The sequence below is a fragment of the Tamandua tetradactyla genome, chromosome 22 (genome assembly GCF_023851605.1).
Source record: "Tamandua tetradactyla isolate mTamTet1 chromosome 22, mTamTet1.pri, whole genome shotgun sequence".
NCBI classification, from domain to species: domain Eukaryota; kingdom Metazoa; phylum Chordata; class Mammalia; order Pilosa; family Myrmecophagidae; genus Tamandua; species Tamandua tetradactyla.
Window position 1 is genome coordinate 26,414,729 of NC_135348.1, and position 23,941 is coordinate 26,438,669.

A 23,941-nucleotide genomic window follows, 5' to 3' on the forward strand; every position below is an offset into this window, starting at 1 on the left:
GGTATGATTGGTATACAAAGAGTGTTTAAGTTCAGGGGAAAAACAGCTATTGCATGCTCTGGGCTATGTTTAAAAGGAAAACATCAGCGGTATCACAGCAACAGCAGGGGTAAATAATGAGGGGAGGGACAAGAGTTAAGAGCGGGTTTAGATTTCCTATTTGGTGAGAGTGTGTTTATTGGTTATCTTTCTCTTGGGAACAGTGAAATTAAAATTGAGAATGTTGCTCGACTCTGAACTTTGGGCATTATACATGATGCCTAATGAATGCAGGTGGCTGAAGGATGCAACAACTGAGAAATAGATTGGTGAATGATGGTATATACACATGATCGAATATTGTGCTGCTACAAAAAGGAACAAAGTTGTGAGCCATGCAACAATGTGAATGAACTTGTGGGACATTTTGTGAGGCAAAATAAACCAGAAAAGAAAAAAAATTATTGTATGTTCTCCTTTAGAAAATGCTTATAAGAAAACAGGGGCCTAGATTGTAAGCTCTTATAGCAGACACATTTAGTCCGAAGTGGTAATTATTATTTCTGGATTTTGAGAGTTTATATGTATATATAAAACCTGGTAATCGCTTCTCGGCCTTTTGGCTAAGATCAAGTGTAGTATCTGTTCTTATCAGTTTAATATCTGATACGTCCTCTCTCCGAGGACAATATATTAAATGGGTTTTTGGAGCAAGGAGGTGGAATAGGAGCTTGCTCCGTCCACTCCACGCATCGACCTGGTATTGCAGTACTTCCAGGAACGGTGCACCCCTTCCTCAGTTGCGGTGTGAATTGACAGACTTGTCTTTTTCTTTTTTTTTTTTTTTCCCTTGTTCTTTTCCTTGGCTTCTTTTCTTTACCTGAGCGGGATGTCTTTAGCTCTCTTTGTGTTCTTCCCCCCCTGAACTGCTTGTACGGTCGTTTCTTCTTCGTCTCTCTCTTTTCTACTGACACGTCCTTTAAATTAAGAAAAAAAAGAAAAAAAACCTGGTATATAGAGATTAGAATGAAGCTGATCAGGTTGGGATTAGCGTAATTTAGAACACGGGGTAAAGCAGACATCGCCTATATTCTAGAACCATGCATACTCTTTGAGACCAAAGGAAGAAAGGTTTATTTTTTTGGAACCAAAATTCTCTGTAGCACATAATCTAACTCAACTGTCTGGGTAGCTCACTTGAACAATCGAAACACAGGAAGCCCAGAATAAGAAAGAGGGCCTTTAATCCTGCATAGCTTAATGTAGTACCTGGATACACCCTAGAATATATTAAGCGGATAATCAAAAAGTATTGGCAAAGTCCCCGAGGGATGGGAGAAAAAATATGGAACTATTAAACTTTACCATCAGGGAATCCCCTATATTGTGTCAAACTTTAGGGACACCCAAACCAATAGGCCAAGCCCTTGATCTTGAGGCTAGCCTACCTATAGGTACGCCTAAGAGTTACTTCTGGAACACCTCTTTTGTTGCTCAGATGTGGCCTCACTCTCTCTAAGTCCAACTCTGTAAGTGAAAGTATTGCCCTTCCCCTTACGTGGGACATGACATCTAGGAGTAAAAGTCTACTTGGTGGCATGGGAGATGACACCCAGGGATGAATCTGGCCCTGAAACCATGGGATCAACAATTCCAACTTGACCAAAAGGGGGAAGAGAAATGTAACTAATAAAGTAGCACTGGCTAAGAGAGTTCAAACAGAGTCAAGAGACTACACTGGAGTTTGCTCTTGTGCAAGCTTCAGTTAGTCATTGCTACCTATCATAACTTGTCAACTCCCAACTAAAACCATTCCAGCCAATCCCAAAGAACATTATAAGGCAATATATAAGATTCTACAAAAGGTTCCATTCACTAGAGTAACTTCCAGAAACCTACAACCTCCAAATGGGTCCCTGCACCAGATAAATCCTGAAACCTAGAGGGCCCAGCCTCTCCAGAACATCAGCTAATTCCATCTCTATATATCATATTATTGGCAGCCCCTTCCAACGTGCAAAAGTTAGAATGGCCATAGCCCAAATACCCCCAAAAGAGGGGGATAGAAAGATCAAAGGTGATGGTGGAATTACACAGAGAAGATAGTATTTCATAAATGACTATGCTGAATCATTACATTGATATCTCTTTTAGTCTCCAGTATCTTAGAGAAGCTAGAAGTAAAAATCTGAAATTATGGAATTGTAACCCATGCCATACTCTGAAATCTGTTCTACTAATGGTGCTGTGTTTTAAAATTTAGTGCCCATTTGTATATATGTTATTTTTCACAAAAAAAGAAGGAAAAAAGTCGATTGTGATGATGAAAAAATATTTAAGCCCTCTAGCCTCCTATATTCTGGAGCTGCTAGAAGGAAAAATATGAGAGGATTGTATGGTAGCCCATGACAGACTCTGGGATCTGTTCTGTAACACTTGTTGAAGAGTGCTTTGAAAGCTTTCCTTTTTTCTTTCTTTGCTTTGTATATTAGTTATATTATACAATTTAAAAAGTTAAAAAAAAACACAAACAAACATTTGGGCAAGTTAACTAGACAAAAAGAACCCTTATTAGCAATGAGTGTATACCTATAACCGGAGGGAAATAATATGAAGGATTATTTCATTTCTTCTTTAATAAAGAGAGATGAAAAATAAAGCAAGCCTCAAAGTGCCACACTTCAAAAGAAGAAGCTCTAATATTATTTGCAAAGACTTTCATCAAGTTATACTAATTAACAACTATATATTAATACACATGGATATCAAATCTGATTCTAGGCAAGTTCAAGGGGACAATATGAACTCTAATAAAATTTTCAAATCCTGAATTTTCAATAAAACATATTTTAGTAAAATACAACTTCTACTTGCATTTCTTACTATTTATTCAATGATTTCCCTTTTGTATGAAATTTTCAAGAAATATTGCTAGTGAATGCTCAAATGGAGCTGAAACTCTTTACTTTAGATATAAGTACTTTTACTCCAGTACCTATTTCATTTGCTTATAAGGGGTCTCATAAGCAGAAGAATATTTAATAAATGTATTATAGCACAGTGAAAAATTTCCCCTTTATTTCAACCAAAATTACCACTTTTCTTTCAGAAATAAATTATAAGCTTCAGCAACACGTCTAGAGCTAACCATGTGATGTTATCATGAGCAACTTCCTCAACGACAAAGCACTCCTGTTTCTCATGTGCAAAACAAGATTCGACTAGTTTTTCTTTTTTTCGTGAGACTTCCAACTTGGTTTTTGCTTTTACTTCACAGATATCAAACAAAATCAAACGTTATTTACAGAATAAATAATGTACACAGGACTGCACTAGGATGAGAGAAGAGAATTCACAAATGCTCTGAAGATGGTACATCAAAGAATGGAAGCTTCATCTCCTGGTCAGTCCTCTTCCCACTGAAGGTTGAAGTTCTGTCTCAGAGTCTCAGGGATCTCAGTGACCATCCTGGGCAACTCACAAACTGATGGCAGGTGAGAGTGTCAAGGTAACTTGCCTTCATTCATGAATATCACCAGGAAAGAAAAGCAGTGATCTTTTTTTTTTTTTTAGCACTCTACAGTTCCTATTTTATTAGTATTTCACAGACATATATTGTCTTCCAGTTACGTGAAAGCACTCTGGGCAGGGGGGATACTCTTCTTCAACAAAACCCTTCACATTCACTTGAACACTGTCTGTCACTTACTCGTGGTGACTTTTGGGATGCAAAACAATATTCAATCATGCAAATTTATAATTTCTAAATCTTTTTGGGTGCCACAGTCAATTTTTATTAATTTTTTTATTAATTAAAAAATATATATTACAAGAAAGAAACACAAACATTCTTAACATATGCTCATTCCATTCTACATATATAATCAGCAATTCACAATATCATCACATAGTTGCATATTCATCATCATGATCATTCCTTAGAACATTTGCATCAATTCAGAAAAAGAAATAAAAAGACAACAGAAAAATAAAATGAAAACGGAAAAAAAAAATTATACGTACCATACCCCTTACCCCTCGCTTTCACTGATCACTAGCATTTCAAACTAAATTTATTTTAACATTTGTTCCCCCTATTATTTATTTTTATTCCATATGTTCTACTCATCTGTTGACAAGGTAGATAAAAGGAGCATCAGACACAAGGTTTTCACAATCACCCAGTAACACTGAGAAAGCTCTATCATTATACAATCATCAAGAAACATGGCTACTTGAACACAGCTTTACATTTTCAGGCAGTTCCCTCCAGCCTCTCCATTACATCTTGGATAACAAGGTGATATCTACTTAATGCGTAAGAATAACCTCCAGGCTAACCTCTTAACTCTGTTTGGAATCTTTCAGCCATTGACACTTCATCTCATTTCACTCTTCCCCCTTTTGGTCGAGAAGGTTTTCTCAATCCCTTGATGCTGGGCCTCAGCTCATTCTAGGGTTTTTCTAAATCCCTTGATGCTGAGACTCAGCTCATTCTAGGATTTCTGTCCCATGTTGCCAGGAATGTCCATACCCCTGGGAGTCATGTCCCACATAGACAGGGGGAGGATGTTGAGTTTGCTTGTTGTGTTGGCTGGAGAGAGAGAGACAACATCTGAACAACAAAAGAGGCTCTCTTGGGGGTGACTCTTAGGCCTAATTTTAAGTAGGCTTGACCTATCCTTTGTGGGGTTAAGTTTCATATGAACAAACCCCAAGACTGGGGGCTCAACCTATAGCTTTGGTTGTCCACACTGGTTGTGCGAATATCAAGAATTCAACTTGGGGAAGTTGAATTTTCCCCCTTTCTCACCATCCTCTGAAGGGGACTTTGCAAATAGAAAAGCAGTGATCTTATTTCACTAATAGGAATCCTTTGGTTTCTTTAGGTAACAGAGATCACAATACCTCTAAAATATTATTATTGTTTCACATGACTTCAACCATTGTTTAAATAATCACTATGAGAGTGCTTCATTCTTCTATTGGACCAGCTTCCCCAGGGAACATCTTGAATTCTGCTTTTGCTTTCTTTCAAATTCTTTTTCTAATGCTCGACAACAGTGTGTGGTGGGACAATCGCATTAGCTTTTAGGCAGAGTCTTACTTCTCACTCCGATTGTTCAGTTGTAGTGTTTGATTGCCGTTTTAATTTTACCTGCTTTATTTCTGTAGTTTATGCTACCCTTGGTTTTTCTCTTTCATTCTCTAGAATTCATGTCCTCGTTACAACCACATTTTAAATAATTGTTACACCTACTCTTTCACTTCTCTTGCTTTCAAAGTTGTGTTTTAAGATGAAAATGACTTGCTGTTTTTCTAATGGGTGATACACTGTTTTTTCTCAGAACTTTAGAGAACTTATAATTATTTTACATTTCTTACTTTTGTCTGTGAACCCCACCCGCCCAAAAGGTCCTTGCAATTTCATATGGACACAAAAAATAAAATAAAAAGTTGACCCATAAGCATCTGCTTTTTTGATCTTACACACCCAGTTAAGGGTTGCATAGTGCATCACAAAAACTTAACTTACAGCATTTTTGTTACTTCTAAGAAGATACTGATTCTAAAAGCCAAATATAGAAATATCATGTACATATATGGCAGAGGATACTATATCATGAATATTTTTCTAATATATTTGTAATTTGTCAAATAATTTACAAGAAATTGGAAATAATGCAATTATAATGATGTTATGGAGTTTCAAGGGCTGAAAATCAGGCAACCAGTTAACGTCACGGATATCTGTTTGTGACTTCTTATGTAAACAAATAGAAAAAGAAACAAAACAACAATAAACTAATACTAGTGTAAGGTTATATATAGTGATGTGCCTAAATTGCTCAGGAAAGAAGGAGACCACGATGGGACAGATGTTGCTAGAAAAAAAAGGGACCATCAATCCTGTGGAGTGAAAGAATATTGTACAAAGATTGGAGATTCTGAAATGGTACAGTGTGCTAAAAGGCGCGGGAGACACAGAACTAGCTGGAGAAACAGTTTAATGTTTGGGATTGTTAGAGATAAAACTGAATAGAACTGGCTGGATCAGATTTAATTTTATTTTATGAGCAACAAGGAACCACTGAGAGTTTTTCATGTTTTGATAATATCTAATGAGAAGCTTTTTAGAGATGAGCCTGAAAGGATGGAGATAGGAAACTGTCTGAAGTAATTGTCATAATCCCAGATGGAAGCAGTGATCATCTGAGATTGGTTAAAAAAAAAAAGTACTATTGCAAATAAAGAGACAGATGAAAGGGAGAGCGTAAATTACAAATAGTTCTTTCTTGTTTGGGTTTCTTTTCAGGTTGCTTATTCCTTCTGACCTCATACCCTGTAATCCACAGATCATTTTCCCTTCCCTAGCAGTTTTTTTTTTCCCACACAGAAAGAAAGAAATTAGTTCCATATATTCTTTTAAATATTTATTGTCATCTTGAATTAATTTGAAATCAGAGGAGGAAAAGATGAAAGAAAAATATTGTTTAGACTTCTCTTAAAACAGAACAAAAACATTCTTTGCAATTTAATTACAAAAGAGCATTCCAGATTTTAAACTTTATTTTTATTTTGCATTAAAAATTAGTTCTGTACTCCAGATTTTGGAAGTCATGAAACAGAAATTCATAGCTCAAATTAAAAACAATGCATCTTTTAGTTTAGTGAGAAATTTAGAATTTCAAATTTCTGTGAAACCATTGTATAATGACTTCAATATTTCTACATAAATCTGAGAGAGTTAAAAGAGTCATGCTGTAATACTGATTGTTAAACTGCTGTACACATTTTCAGGATCTATCAATTCATGAAAGAGAAACCTGACATTTTCATCTTTGAAATCTCTCAGAGGCAAAGTTAAGTTACACCTGAGACCATCAAGGGGCCTAAATACAATCGCTGGTGCACTTTATCACTCAGATACTACAAAGGCACAGGGACCACGGGTTCCTCCAGCAAGTTCATCTCGACACCTAATTCCATAAACCTAAAAGCTTGCCATTACTCAGCAAGTTAATGCCTAACCCAATTCGGTCAAACAAAAATGGTTCCAAAGCACTTTATTAAAGCAAATTATTAGATCACACTGAGATAAGGAAGATGAAAAAAACGGAAAAAAATCCAGAACCTTCTGTTTTAATGTGGAGGCTAGAAATCAGACAAGTAGCCCACCCGAGGAGCACACAAAATCAGGATAAAGAATTTGCCTACACAGCCCCTATAAATGTTTCCTATCACTCTTTTGCCTCTGTATTGGCCCAGAGAATGAAAATATCACTTGCAACAGTGTGTATTCTTCTCCAGAATTCCATCTATGTAGAGACTGCGTGTCACTCAAATGATGCAAGTCTCCATTTAGAGTATTATCAGGGTCTTTCAACAGCAATTCAATGCAAGGCCCCGAACTCACATATCACTTCAGCTCGCCACTCGTTTGCCTAGTGTTTTTCAACTTTCACACTATTGACATTTTGCACCAGATCATTTTTTTTTTATTGTGAGGTGCTTCCCAGTGCATTGCTGGTTGATGCCAGTAGCATTTCCCCTGGTTGGGACAATCAAAATTGTCTCCGGAAATTGCTAACAGTTCCCTTGAGGTCAACATTGTCCTGGGTTGAGAACTACTTTAGCCAACTTGGCCACATGGTCCCACCTAACTATATAAGCCCAGGAAGGAGAATATTACTATATGTTTGGAAGGCAGAGTAGCAGAGATACTAACTAGGTGTCTAGCCCAAGAACTATTCAGTAGAGCAAAGATTCTTAAATTCTCGTGCTTATTGCCGTCCAACTTTTTTTCTTTTTAATGCTCAGGCACCAATCCCAGAGATTCTAGAATCTGAGCAGGATCCAGACATCTACTTTTTTTTAACAAGCACTGCAGATTACATCATCTGATAAAGACAGAGAGAGCATTTCACTCTGGCATGGCCCCTAGAGACTCTGGCTAAGAATTGCCAACTGCTTTTCAAAGAGAAGGAAATAGAAGTTGGTATCAGACTCTACTGTATACCCTTTAGAAGATTGTTGTGTATAATGAATTATATTTTTATTCATTCTATTTAGTTATCCAACAAATATTTATTTAGCTTCCGGCTGGAGACATAGCAGTCAGCAATATGAACAAATACATCCAAATACCATTGATTTTATGTTACTAATAAGCTCAATAACTCTCAACATTTTTTCTTTCTTTTTGTCTTTTTCATTTCTGCCTTCCTTCCTTTCTTCCTTCCTTTTTTCCTCCTTTCTTCTTATTATTTATTTTTCCTAATTTCATGCAGTTCTAAATAAATGACTTTCCTGGAAGAGTCCATGTAGATACCAGGTAGATCCTGAATGAGCAATTGAATTTGAGTAACTGTGATTTCCTTTCTTATTTATTTTATATATTTGTGCATTCTCCCTTTGTGTATTAATTTACCTAAAAACTTTCATTCTTATTGTTGATTTTCCTTTTCTTGAAAGATTAAACTTATTTGGAGAACTGAAGGTGAAGCTACTAAAAGTGTGGAAATTTCTTTGGATATCCTAGATGGTAAAAACACTATGCAAACCTATTTCAACAGAGGACATTGCTACGGAGAGGCCAGTTCTGAGGTGTTCTTGGGCCACACATTGATGGGGCAGCTGAAGGGCAGTGGAGATTACTGTCAGACCCAGTGCAACCTCTGTATAGACAACTGGACTGCAGTTAACCTGAAGCAGAAATATTGAATTGAAATCCCCAAAGCATTTTCCAGGAGTTCTAACTCAGATGCAATAAACCTCAGTGTACTTCCTTTCTATTGCCTCAGTATCATTGGATTAAAGAATGTCTGCTCCTCATCGAGAGGTTTATTTCATTTCCCTTACTCCCAACTTCATACTCCAGGCACTGAGAATTTCAGGTGGAGTACACTGAATTCGACTTCAGGTTTGTTTGCTTTTTTACATAATCACTGCATTCGATTTTTAAAATTCTTGCTTAATCCCATTGAGCATAGTGTAAGTAAATTGACTTGCATGAACCACCAGCTCCTGCAGAAGGCCCGTACAAGAACATCCAATTTTTTATTACACACAACGCAAGCAACGATACCTTAAACAAACTTAAAGAGGAACTTAAGAAGTACAAGTTACCACAACAGGAAGAATATGTGAAGAAACTTACACCACTGCTCTTATGGAGAAAGGAGGCCTCCATGTTCTCAATTGGCTTATGACGCTGTTGCACCACCATTCAACCAGACTGGTGATGACTGATCAAGCATTGTAAAAATTAAGTTTTGTGTGCACAGCCTAGTTGTTGTATTGCTATTCATTGTGCTGCAGGTCTATGGAGAGTTGCACTGCTTGCTGCCCTAGCTAGTATAAAATATGAAGATGAAGCACAATTCACAAGAAAAAAGTGACATGGAGCTTTCAACAGCTAGCAACTTTTGTATATGAAGACATATCATCCTATGTGTTAGCCATAGTAACATGTTGACTTGGTGAATAAGTCTAATGAAGTTTCCATAAAAGTATTAAAAGGGAGTTTACTGGGCCACAAGCTTGATAACAACTGCAGCCTCTATGTTTGGGCCATGATCAACCTATTTGAGCACCTAGCAAAAGTTTTAGCTGTTCCACATTTAAATGTGTTTATCATTTGTACCAATTGATCTTTCCTGAAATCATGCAGTATTGAGTAATAAGTCTTCTTAAATCTATTCCCATTCCAGAATCATATAAATATATAAAATATTTAGAGAGTACACGCCAAAATATCCAGGCAATACTTGTATACTTTTAGTAGCATGCAGAACTAAAATCCCAGGACTGTGAATACCCTAGACCTCATGCAGTTTCTTTCTTCAGTCATCACAGATATTGGCAGTACAGCCCAAACTCTTATTTGCCTGCTCACCTTGTTTCCATCTCCCACATTCATAGCAGCATAGATCAGGTGCTCACAACTATTGATTTTTTGTTGGAATTTTACCAGTTATTATAGTCATTATTTAATGTCTTTCTTTAAATCTCATTTTGTGCTGTTATGAAAAACTTCCATTTAAAAAAACTACCTTGTTCAAAAGCATATGTCTTTAAAGTCTCCAGACAAAAAAAAACCTTACAGTTATTTTAGTGTTTTCTCTTTAAGGTACAACTTTAGGGGGAAAATCTAAAGAAAGAGTGGGAAGGCCTATTAACTACTCTCTAGCAAAATATTTCCTTTGTCTCACACAGAACATGTGGGATATACTCTTCATTTTAGTAAATCATTTCCAAAAGTAAGAGACGCTTTGCTAACAAAGCTAAAGCAATTCTTAATCATTAAATTTCTGAAATTCTTGTAATTTTTCCACATATGTTGGCAATTGTTTAACAACTATTTTATTTTTGAAGGGTGATTTTTTTTTCCTTCTCCTCCCAACCTCTCTTATCAAAAAAAAAAAGTGGGTCTCTGCTAGCAAATTGAGCAGACATCTGCTAATTTATATGCCTTTTGAGCTCAATAACAATATTTGGATACTTGATAATTTGTTTTATTATATAATTGATAAAATGGTGATATGTATTAATGTTAGCTTGACCGTATATACTCTCTTGGAATTGGTGGTTATAATTTGGGGGGAGAAAAAATTTATCACAATTTAGCAGTTTGTAAAAACCATATGTGAAAGTTAAAACAGCTAAAAAATAAAATAAAATACAATTATTAAACAAAAGCTCAAACTCTTTAATAAATTAACATTTTAAATGAACTTTTCGTTTGAGCACTGTTTTAACCATATTCCATGAGTTTAATGCATTTCTAATACATTTATTTTATGTGCATTTTATAATTTCAAATTTAAATTTGAGGGGCTAATACTTCAGATCCTGAGTACATCACTAGAGATTCAGTTTGAGGGTCATCTATTAACATTGCTATGTGGAAAACCAGGTAAGTAAAAGATAAAAAGAATTTATAAAAAACATGACTGAAAAATTATCTTGCACGTATGGATGGAATGCTTTTTCCTTTCTTTTCACTTCTGATGTGTTCTTCCAGGTGGGGAAGTCATCATTATATAACACCACTGAATTTCGTTCTTTCACCTAAATTACCCCTCCCATGGGAGATGCAATGATTTCTGTGATCACGGAATTGAAAACAGGAAACGTACATTTCTTTAGCTCCTTTCATTCCTGAATTTCTTTTTTCTTCTTGATTACAAGAACTGCCTTCAGGGATCACACTTTTTCTCTACTCCTCCCTACTCTGTTTATAACACACTTCTTTTATGAAAAATATCTGAGGTTATCCAGCACTGACTCATCCCAATGGGGAAAAAAGACATTGAGCTTTCTCTCCAAATATGCAGACTATGTTTATTTCCCAGCCCCACATAAAAGCTCTCAAATTACCTGAAAATTTAAAGCTTAATAAATCTCACTTGAATTAATACACAAATGTAACATGATGCATCTGTTTCTTTTAATGTTGGTCTGAATTGAAAATTACATATTTTAAAGGTGTAACTATCAATAGTAGTAATTATTCTGTCCAGCTGTTTCATAGGGAAAAGTGCAATAAGGGTAATTACAGTTCAACCATCTGCAGAAAACCTAGATGAACAGAGCAAGTACTCAGTGTCTCCTGTATCTAGGTGCTGATTAGCCAAATTAAAGACATGGAGCCAAAGAAGAAATAAATAACTCATAAAGCCAATGTTGGAGGGGGATGGCTGCATCAGAATTATCTTGGAAGATTTGAAAATGAAAATGCAGGCTCTGTTGTCTTGTCCAATCAAACAGGCAGAATAAAAACCAACATAAATTATAATGAATGTAATAATTAAATCATCGACCTATTCACTTAGTACTGACTACCTCCTTTGTGCCAGGTACATTTCTAGGTTCCTGGATCCCTGGGGTGAACAGGACAAAAGTGATCCTATCCTGTGGCAGACAGACTTTAAAGAGGCCCCATGTTCTCTGATTCCTGATATTTAAGTCTTTTTATAATTCCCCTCTTTTAGTTACCTAGGCTGCTCAAACAAATACCATGAAGCAGGAATTAACCAATGGGAATGTATTAGCTTACAGTTTTGATGCTAAAAGAAAGTCCAAATCAAAACATCATCAAGGTGATGCTTTCTTCTCAAAGATGACCTGCCAACAATCTTTGGCCCTTTTGTCACATGACAAGTCACATGGCAGCATCTGCTGGATTTTTGCTTCTTTTGTGGGTCTGTCAATATCCAGGTCCTTGGTTCCTATGGCTTTTTTCTCTTTCAGTCTGAATTTTATCCCTTAATAAAGGACTTCAGTAATAGGATAATGACCCATCCTGATTGAGGTGAGCCATAACTGAAGTCACCTCAACAGAATGGGTTCACATCCACAGGAATGGATTAAATTTGAAAACATATTTTTCTGGGATACATACAGCTTCAAACCACAGCACACATCTCTCCCCTTTAAACATAGGTGGGAACTATGTTTTGATCCTAACAAATAGAATATGGCAAAGATTATGGGATGCAAGTCCTATGACTCTCATATAAGATTCCATCTTGTTTGCAGATGCATTCTCTTCCTCCCTTGCTGGCTGCCCTGTTGAATAGGACTCATACAGAAACAAACTGTGGTTGACTTCTAGATGCTGAAAGCAACCACCAGCTAACAGCCAGCAAAAAGCCAGAGCCCTCAATCTTACAGCTATAAGGAAATAAATTCTCCCCACAAAATAAATGAACCTGGAAGCAAATCCATTGCCAGTAGATCCTCCAAATGAGAACTGGGGCTTGGCCAACACCTTGATTACAGCCTGGCAGAGGATCCAGCTAAGCCATGTCCAAACTCCTGACCCACAAAATGGTAAAATAATAAATACGATTACTTTAACTGCTAAATTTGTGATAATCTGTTATACAACATAGAAAATTAATACATGCCCTATTTGAATGAATTATGTAGAGGTTACTATATCCATAATCTAATTATCACTTTCTTTTTTTTTGGACAATGCAGACAGCATTCTCACCATCATTATCCATGTATGGCAGGGCTGTCTTAGCATAAGGCTAAGACATTTAAGTCCCCAAAATGTGGAGTTTAAAAATGGTACTCTTTAAAGAATATATTTCTCTTCAGTGAAGTTTTTATAACAGGAAACATCACTGAGGTTTTGGGCTTCCCATTGAGCTCAGAACATCTGCCAAAGTGATATTGATTTTCGGTTTCTCAGAACTTGGCATAATTTCAATTCCAGGAAACCTTTTCCCATCAGATCTGTTCCACTGCATATAGAAGATGGTAGGTGTGGTAATATATCCTCTCTCAATGGATAATTCGATTCTAAAGACTCCTTTGGGAGTCTTCTCCACCTGAACAGATACCCCAGGTGTCCTATATCAAGTATGGAGTATAAAGTACAGAATATATTCAACTCCAACCAGATCAAAATCTTTGGAGGACAGATTTCAGAAAATTTGCTCGTTATTACCCCAAGAAACAATTTAGCTAAAGAATTTTAACTCAGATGAATGCTTAAGTACCTCTTTTTCTATTCTTTCTCTTCTCTATCACCATTTATCTTTGTCTAATTTCCTTTCTGCAAACCCTGTAGATGCCCTGAATCTTAGTTTAGAGGATTATTTTCAAACACGTGAATTATCACCTGTAAGAAATATCATTATCATTAACAGTACATATATATATATGTATATATATATGCATATATATGTATATATATATACATATATATATACATATATATACATACATATATATACATACATATATATACATATATATATACATATATTTGCAAATTAGCTAAAGATTTAGAATTAGAAATATAGTTAAAACAACAGCTTCATAAAATACTTTCACTATATGTTATAAAATATTGGTTATAGACTATTCTACTTTGTTTTAAAGTGCTTTCCAATGCAATAACTTGTAACTTGCAGCTTTAGAAACATTGGTTGACACTAAGCCTATTTCAGGATTGAAAAAGCCACATGACTGTAAGAACATGACTATGGATAACTTTTGTGTACTTTCCCAGGTAGAATGATTGGTAAAATTCACATGAACCCAGAAGCACATTCTTAGGTACAGATAGCTAGCAGGGAAGATATAAATTCATTGAGTACAAAGGCTTTGTTTTCTTTGTTTCTACAATCACTAGCAAATAGGATTGGCATTAAATATATGTTTGTGGACAGTACAAGAAAAAGCAAGTAAGAGACAAGGAAGAGGGGAGAAAAGAAGAGAGGGTATAGAAAGAAAAAGGCATACTAAAGAGAAAGAGTGTTAAGTAAACAAAAGGAAAGAAACAATAGATTTTAAATTTGCTCTATCAAACAGTGAAACATAATTTCTCCTAGGTTAATAAGAAGCTGTACTTACAATTATTTACAACCAGAAGCCAATTTTCACATTTGAAATCAGGCCGGACTTGCTACATTTTACTTTCTTTCACTATTTAAATGTTGCCAGTATGATTTATAGAAGTATTGTAAAATGAGATTTTAAAAATATGCTTGCATAATGCAAATGCTCTACAGGCAACTTGATGCAAAGAATGTACAAAGCCAGAAAAGATAAACAATTATAATGATGGTTATTAAATTTTCATATTAAGTATAGAGTTCAAAAAATATTCACCCATATCATTTCATTTCTGGCCCTACTTCAATTCAGAGTAGCTTATTTTGGATCCATTAAGTGAGATAAAGGAAACATAAAAAATTATAGTTAATATTCCCAATTCATATATTTTACTAGTAGTCTAGAGACAGAACTAGGATGCAGGTTTCTCAGACTCTAAATCCACAGCTCTTTCAGATGTCAAGTCTACAACCCTGCTTATGTCCATATTATATCTATGTAATGTTTTAAGAGTATACTGCTTATGTGTATCTTATTCTTTCATCTGTTACTCTCAACTATAGGAACTGATCAAGGAACACAAAATATTCTTACTTTAAAATTGACAATAATTTTTTTTAAATATAGTGTCAATAAATTGAAAATGGTGCTTTACTTAAGGGACTAGGGATTAAAAGAAAGTTCTTTCTATTCCTAATGAGGTTGATAATAAATATACAGAAGAAAAAGATTTCCTTTTTCAAGACTAACTCTTGAAAATCAAGACTAACTCTTCTCAAATAAAAAAAGATTAGAAGGGAATAGGCAAGATAGATTTGTGCCTATAAATCAGACAAAATTGAGAGATTCCTAGAAAGGAAACAATTTATCAAAACTGACTAAAGAAGAAATTGAAAATATGAATAGACCTATTACAAGTAGAGAAATTAAATTGGTCATTTAAAATTTTCCCAAAATAAAGCCAAGATCTGAATAAAACCAAAATTAGCTTGTGAATATAGCAGTCAACTATTGAAAGAAGAAATACCAATCCATTTCAAACTGTTTCATAAAATAGCAGATGAGGAAACACGTCTGAACTCATTCTGTGATTGCAGTGATAGCTGAAATCAAAACTGAGCAAAGACATTACTAAAAAAGAAAACTGCAGAACAATATTCCTCACAAACATAGACATTAAAAACTATTAGCAAAAGACTAGCAAACAAACCCAAAATCCATACCAAAAGGATTTTGCTCTATAACTAAGAAGGATGTAATGATAGCATTTGAAAATCAATTAATATACTGGTCCACCACATTATTAGAATATAGGGGGAAAAACAACACACGCTCATTTTAAAGAATGCAGAAAAAAACATCTGACAAAATCCAACATCAATTCATGATAAAACTCTCAAAAAACTAGGAATAGAAGAGAATTTACTCAAGCTTATGAAGGACATCTATAAAAAAACTATAGCTGACATCATATTTGATGATGAAAACAGAATATTTTCTCCCTATAATTAGGAATGCATCCCTAAAAACATGAAAGAAAATCTGTGTTTGGCTAGAAGAAGCAAGAAAAGGGACCCTGGAAGCTAAAGAATGTGGGAGCAATTTTAAAGTGGAGAGAATGCTGTGTATGAGCCAACAATGCCAGGACTCACCCCCAATATGCACAAGTGTGGAATAGATACCAAAAAAATGCATAGCAAAGGCTTTGAGAATTGAATTTCTTTATGAATCGCTTCCCAAGTCCCAGACTAACCCCTAAGTAGCTTAGGCATGGGGCAGACCCAACGAGCACATCAACATCTTTAAAAACTGAACAGACATCAGTTGCAAACACCATCCACAAAAGGTGACATACAACTTGATATCAGAACTTAGAATGGATGATTGCTTGCTAATATAGAAAATCAACAATCTCCAGAAGATGTTAATGGGACCAGAATCTCACAAAATAATCAAAATGACCAGGGTATAATCCAAAATTACCTAACGTACAAAGAACCATGAAAATGCTACTAATTCTTAAGAGAATTAGACACAGATGGTAGTAGTAGCTGAAAAACACTAAAACAAATATTATAACCATGCTTATTGAGGGAATGGTAAACGCTTTTGAAATAAAGACAGACAGAAGTTTTCCTCAGAGAGATAGAAATTATAAATGGATGAAACTGAAATTTGGGAACTGAGAAATACAATACCTGAAATAAAAATTTTCACTGGAGGACTCAGAGCCAATTGAAATGACTGAATTAGTGAATATCAATAAAGGTCAGTAGAAATCCATTCAATCCAAAGAACACTAAGAAAAAAAAGGATCAAAAATAGAAAAAAGCTAAGGGAATTCATGGCCAGAAGACCTTCTCTGGAAGAAAGGCTAAGAAACTCTTCATGCTGAAGGAAAGTGATGCCCAAGGTTAACATGGAACTTCAGAAATGAAAGAAGAGCAAAAAATATAGAAAATACCTAAATAAATAGACTGTTTTGCTCCTCCTAATTTCTTTAAATATGTGTGAATATTGAGAACAAGATATTTAACAATGTCTGGTTGGGTTTCCAATGTTTGAATATGTAATACATATGACAACTATAATATAAATGAGGAGGGAAGAGGTATCTAAATCATTATGATGCTTCCACATTTTATCAGAGGTGATAAAATATTAACTCTTACTGGACTGGGAGGTTTATGTATAATTAATGTAAACTCTAGAGCAGCTATAAAAATATAGTACAAGAGATTTAGCCAAAAATCCAAGAGGTGGATTAAAATAGAATACTGCAAATATTCAAATAATCCAAAAGAATACAAGAAAGGAGGAACAAAGAAATGGAAAAGCAAAAAGGAGAAACCAAAAACAAATAATTAAAGTCAAACCTAAGTCCAATTTTATCAAGAATAATCTTATACATACATTTGAAAGATAGAGATCATCAGAGTAAATAAAAATACAGGACCCAATTCTACGCTGTTAACAAGAAATGTATGTAATTGTGCTGAAATAGATAGGTTAAAAGTATAAGGATTGAAAAATATGTACCATGCAAACACTAATAAATGTATTAGTATCAGAGAAAGTTGACATCAGAATAAAGAATGTTAAGAGGGAGGAATACTACATAATGACAAAAAGGGCAAATTATCATAAAGATATAATAAACCTAAATGTATATGCACCTAATAAAAGAGCTATAAAATACATGAAGCAAAAACTATTAGAATGGAAAGCAAAAAAGAGAAAAGTTCACAATCATATTTGGAGATATCAACACTCCTTTTTCCATAATTTTTAAAACAAGCAGACAAAAATTTAGAAAGGACGTAGACCTGAGCAACACTATTGATAAACTTCATCTAACTGATGTTTATAGAACATTTTTTCTGCTCAGTATCAGCTGAAAATGCATTCTTTTTAAGTGTAATTGAATATTCAACAAAACTGGCTGCACTCTGGACCTAAAAATTTGTTAAAAGAAAAAAAAACCAAAATAATTAAAGCCTAATGAATTTTAAATAATTGACATAAACAAAATTATGTTTTCTGAACCAAAGGAGATTAAACTAAAAATAAAAAATGGAATGATATTCAGAACCCCCCCCCCATATTTGGAAATTAAAAATCATTCTTGTTGGGATACCCTGCAAGGTCAGAAGGAAGATGTACATTGCTTCTGCTGCAGGGACCAGCTTCACAGAGATCTTGTTCACAAAGGCAGGTCAACTCAGCACTATGTTTGCTCTGTTCTTTAGCACCAAATACAGTCCAGAATACTTTAGACACTTTCTAAATGAGGTGGTTAGAAATTTCTCAGGGAAATGGACATTAAAGCTTGCATTTTTCTAATACAGTTTGATGATCCAATCTGGGAGAATCTTCATCTATGTTTATAGAACAAATTCTAAACAAGAAAACAATAAAAATATAGTCGTACCTCATCCTAATGCAACTTGGGATATAACATTCAATTGTATACAATAAAAGCATGATACAATAAAATTTTATTTATAAATATAAAGATCATTGTGCTGGTTTGAAGTTGGTGAACCCAGAAAAGCCATGTTCTTTAATCCTCATTTAATATTGCTGAATGGGAGTATTTTGATGTTCCCATGGAGATGTGACCCACCCAATTGTGAGTGGTAACTTTTGATCAGATAGCTTCCATGGAATTGTGACTCCACCCATTTAAGCCTTTAAATGAAGAAACATTTTGAAGAGTCCCTTTTGTAGAGCCAGGAGAAAGGTTGCAGATGCTGCCATTTTTGCCATGTGCCCTTCCAGCTGAGAGAGAAACATGCCTTCAGCCTTCTTGAACCAAGGAATCTTTTCCTGGATGCTTTAAATTGAACAATTCTATAGACTTTTCTTAATTGGGACATTTTCTTGGCCTTAGAACTGTGAACTAGCAACTTATTAAATGCCCCTCTTTAAAAGCCATTCTGTTTGTGGTATATTGCATTCTGGCAGCTAGCAAATTAGGACAATCATTTTTCTACGTGATTCCTGAGTAAAAGCAGAAATCTCAAAAGAACTAGAAAATATTTTGAACTTAACAAAAATGGAAAAAAAATTATATCATAAATTGAGGTATAGCTGGGACAGTGCTTTGAGAATACATTATAGCATTAAATCTTGCATAAGAGAAGACAACAGACCTCAAAAAAGCACTCTAAATTTATACTCAAATTAGAAAAATAAGAAAAAGTAAACATGAAGTATGAAGTAAGGAGAGCAAGTATTAAGTTCTGTTGCAAAATTATTCTTCTGGCATTATTAATCTTCAAGCTTCTTATCTGGAATGTATTGATACTAACCTGTGGTAGTTACTAACATACTCAGAGAAAAGAGTATGAGTTAAATGTAAAAGACAATGGAGTCAACTTTAAAGAATAAAATATATTCTGCCAAGATAAGAAGTTTTCTAGATAACCAAGTAGTCAAAAAAAATAAGTGTCTCTCAATATCCAAAAAATGAGTGTTTTATTAAGTGTTCGAGTACTGAGAGCAGAATTTTAGAATTAATTGAATATTTTGACTACTCTATACTTATCTAAGTTCAATGATTTAAATGTAAAAAAAAAAAGATCTGGGTGATACAACATTTTTATTTTATCGATGGCAATGAAAATGGAAGAGAAATAGAGATTTCATCATAAAACATTGCTTTATGTGGTTTTTACACTTTATGGATTTTCCAAAATTCTACCCTTAAGAATGACTTTCTGTGCCTTCATGACACAGATATAAATCATCCTGAGAAATAAGAATCCATTCTATTTTTAAAATCTGCCTTCACTAAAAGAAGCTATGCAAGTAAAAAAAAAAAAAAAAAATCCAGTCTCCCTTAAGAATTATAATCCTGAGTTTTAATCCTCACAGATGAGAATTTTCACTTTACCATAGGGTAAAACATCTCTTTCACCAAGTTCTATTTTTAAGAAATGATAAAAAATTTCATATCCATTGTAAAATTTCAACTCAGTCTTTTATATTTCTTTGTATTATAGGTTTTGTTTTGCTCATTCATCCATTCATTCGTTCAACAAATATGTCTTTAACAACTGTAATATCCCAGGCACTATTTCTAATATTGATAATACAGTAACACAGAAGAGGTCAGTCTAGCGAAGAAGACAGATTAATACTGGCAAGAAAGTATGGTGAATACTTGCTATTCATACCAATTAAACCTGAGGTTCTCAATGTGCATAACAACCAATCTACGATACCATGGAGAAAGAGTTTATTGCTATGCAAAACAAGGAGGACAGATGACTTATTGGCCTAAAATCTGTCTCCCAGAGTCTAAGGAGTTTAGAGTTTTTATGATTGCAAACAAGAAGAGGCAGAGTTGTTACCATTACAATAACAAGTATAAACTACGATTTACAAAATGAGGAGGGGTGGAGCCAAGCTAAAATAAGGATTACAATAGCAAGGGTCAACAATATACTATCATGTAAAGGGGTGAATTAAGCTAGAACTACGTGAAACTAATGATTCAAATAACAAATATAGACATTGTAATTAGTTCTGAGATGACTCAAATTTCTTTATTAATAAACATTAAGGACTTGTTTTTGTGATCATAAGACTCTAAAGCTGTAAAACAGAATAAGGGGATACAAATAGGGCCAGTCATGTGATTTTTACAATCACAAGATAAAGGTTACACAGTTACACAATCATTATCAAGGATCAAGGCATCTGGGTTTACAGTTCAGTAGGTTTCAGTGATTTCAGGTATTTCTTTTAGCTATTTTACAATACACTAGAAAGCAAGGAAGAGACATCTATATAGTGATTTGGTAATCCTAATTATTTGTTAAGCCTTAATTTCTCAATTATATTATGTGTATATATGAAGGTAGTTGGAAGCATATGAAAATAATCTTTATTCCAGATTGGGTGAGTCAGGGAAGTCTTCTCAGAGAGACGACATTTGAGTTGAGTTTTATATGACAAAAATGTCCTAGCCCAGTACAGAAGTTCAGCAGAGCGTTCTGAGCTGATAAAGCAGTAGGTGCAAAAGGGGCTAAGGTTTAAGAAAATGATTTGGGGAGAACCGTCTGCACATAGCTTAACAAAGCTAGAGTATAGTATGATTTAGGGAACAGTAAGAAATGGGGCAGGACAGGTAGGCAAAAGCCAGATCAAGGTATGAAAAGGACTGAAGGGTATGAAAAAGGAACTGAAGGCAACAGGAGGAACAAAAAATTTTAAAAGGATGATCTAATAGATTTCTATTATAGAAAGATCCCTCAGATGGTATAATGGTTTGAAGCTGTAAAGATCATGTTCAGAAAAGATTAATCCATTCCTGTGGGTATAAACCTAGTGGCAGTGTGGACTCAATGTAAGCAGGATCTTTTGGTGAGTAGGATCTTAAATTTTGATGTTAAGGATGGGACTTGATCCTCTTACTGGGGTACTACAAAAGAAGCTGAGAGAGAAAGACTCACACTGAAGCTAACAGACATAGAAGACAGAAAAAAGCCGGTGAAATTCAAAGAGAAAAGCCAGAGAAGCTTAGAGAGAAACACAGAAGCTTATAAAAGAAGCCACTGAGGCCAGAGGTTGGAAGTAACAAAACCCACGAGAGAAGAAGAGACTAGCAGATGTGCCATGTGCCTTTCCATGTGACAGAAGAGCTGAGGATGCTGTCAGCCCGTCTTTAGAGTCCAGGTATCACCCTGTTAATGCCTTGATTTGGACATTTTCATGGCCTTATAACTGCAAACTTGTAAGCTAATAAATCCCCATTGTTAAAAGCCAGTGTATTTCCAGTATATTGCATTTTGTCAGCTTTAGCAAATTAAAACAGATGGTATTAGAAAGAAATGGCAAGCTTGGCAGCCAAAAGACTATTGAAAAGAATATTGTAGGATTTCAAGTGAGAAACGATGAAAGCCTAAAGGAAAATAATAGCAGTGAGAAAGGAGAGTAGGAAATAGATACTAGAGTTATTTAAGGTGTATAGTTAATGGGACTTAAAGCCTGATTGCATAAAATTGGAGGTTAGGTGAGAAGAAAGGCTGAGGAATGATCCAGAAATGGTTTCTAGGCTACTTCCTTGAGGGTGTTGTTAACAAAGTAAATATAACCTGGAGTGGACTTGATGGAAAACATTTCAATTTTTTATGCATTTCAATTTTTTATGCATTTCCATTTGGGTGCAACACCCAAATGGAAATGTCCAATAGGCATTTGGATATATGGAAGCATAAGAAAGAGATCTAGAATGTACATATAAATTTGGGAGCTGCCAGCTAATTCACATTAGTTGTAGCAGTCTAGGTTGGTAAGGTCCCCCAGAAAGAAAGTGCAGAATGGGAAAAGACGGTCAAGAATAGAAAAATGGAAAATAGGGAAACATACAAAGAATGCATAGAGGAGGAAAGCTCATGAACTTGACTGAGAGGAATAAATAGAAAGGAAGGATAAATGTTTTTCTAAAAGCTAAATGGGAAAGATTTTAAGGAGGAGAATGTCAACATGAGTAACAAATATTGCAAAGTGAAAAGGATTAAGACTGAGAATGTGTCCATTTAAATTTAGCAATAGTGAGGTCATTTCCAAGAGCAGCTTTAATGGAGCATTGATAAAAGAAGCCAACAAAGAAGTGAAAGTAGGATAAAGAAATTGAGATGTAGGATTGAAATTACCCTTTCCAAAAACTTGATTGTGTAGTTGTAGTTAGATGATGCAGTTATAGTTAGATGATGATAAAAAGTTGGGTGTTTATTTTTTAAATAGGAGAAACTGAATTTATTCATAGGATGAAAGAGGGCTCAGTGACATACTGAGAGCTAAGAGAGGAGGTAACTGATAGAATGAGAGCTCTGAAATGGTTGGAGACAGAAGGATCCAGAACAGAAATTTAAGAAAATGTCTCCACTGAGATGGCAGGCTAGGAGTGGAAGAAGGGCTAAGTTTAAAATGGGAATGAATGAGAAATTTCCCCATGACAACCTTTAATTTTTCTGTAACTTAGGCGATAAAGCAATAATTGAGAGTGGAGAAGTAGTTGGCGGGCTTGGTCTGATTGAGAAAGAGTTGACAAATATAGAGAATGGAAATAGAAACACACAGGATGATTGCCTGGCCACCTTGAAGGCAACTTGAGATCACAGAACAGGAAATTGTAGTTATATCAATTCACTTAACTTTTTATTTGTTTTTCCTCTAGTGGTGCCCAGCAGCCTAGAAGAAATTGCAAAGACGTTAATGTACAAAAGCTTCGGATACAAAGCTTTTCTTGATAGATGCTGTGATAGGACAAAAGGAAAGAAAGTTTAAAGTATTAGTGAAATAGCTCCATCAGTACATTCTTTTTCCACACATCTCCCCCACCTCCACACCTCTTAACCTCAACAAGCAATATGTTTCTTGGAAAATTAATATTGAAATACAACCTCCTCTTTTTTCAGCATCTCCCAAATGCCATGCAAGCTTTCTTACTACAAAATTATATTGGAGGTTGAATTCATACAAACATTAAGATTTAACAATAACCTAGTGCTGGCACACAAAGTAAAGCCCCTTCTCCTCTTTGATGTAAAACTTTTTAGACAATTCATACAGAAGCTTCAAATGGTGTCTGAGTCTTAATGATGATATTCATCCCTGGCCTTTGAAAGGGTTCCAAACAGAAAGGGAGAATTCATTTTGATACCTTTGCAGAAGCTTTGGGATAAGAGGGAACTGGATTCTCAAGACTATACCTCATCATGGAACAGCAGTTTGTCAATGGTGGGAAATCCCAGGCTCATCTCAAGGATACTAAATGACCCAAGGCTCAGATATCTAAGCAACAGAGCTAATCAGTCTCTCCCTCACTTGCAACTTCTTCATGTTTCCCCAAACAAAAGGGGCAGATGATGACATCCCACTCTAAAAAAGGGCCTAACAATTGAGTAATATAAATTAAATTATGTCTTTCTAATTTCTTTTTTTTTATATACTACTTGTGACCCCAGAGTTTGGTCTATCCTTGGTGGAGACACTGCAGTTTCCTTGGGTCTGTTCTGCTTTTTCTTTTCTGTCTAAAAATTGGCATATCCTCCCTCTGAGTCTTCAATTTAACATAGTCAATTAGAATATT

The 23,941-nt window shown here is 34.9% G+C and overlaps 1 long non-coding RNA gene and 1 other non-coding gene across 3 annotated transcripts in view; one reads left to right on the top strand and one right to left on the bottom strand.

Moving 5' to 3' along the window:
• Nucleotides 1-582: 582 nt before the first annotated feature.
• Nucleotides 583-773, top strand: LOC143666422 (U2 spliceosomal RNA). Its single transcript, XR_013167621.1, has one exon. It is a non-coding gene; the product is annotated as a U2 spliceosomal RNA (small nuclear RNA).
• Nucleotides 685-23,941, bottom strand: part of LOC143666080 (uncharacterized) — a 160,627-nt gene continuing 137,370 nt past the window's right edge. For both annotated transcript variants that reach the window (XR_013167363.1, XR_013167364.1), the window contains exon 6: nucleotides 685-956. This is a non-coding gene — a long non-coding RNA (uncharacterized LOC143666080). The remainder of the gene's footprint in view (nucleotides 957-23,941) is intronic.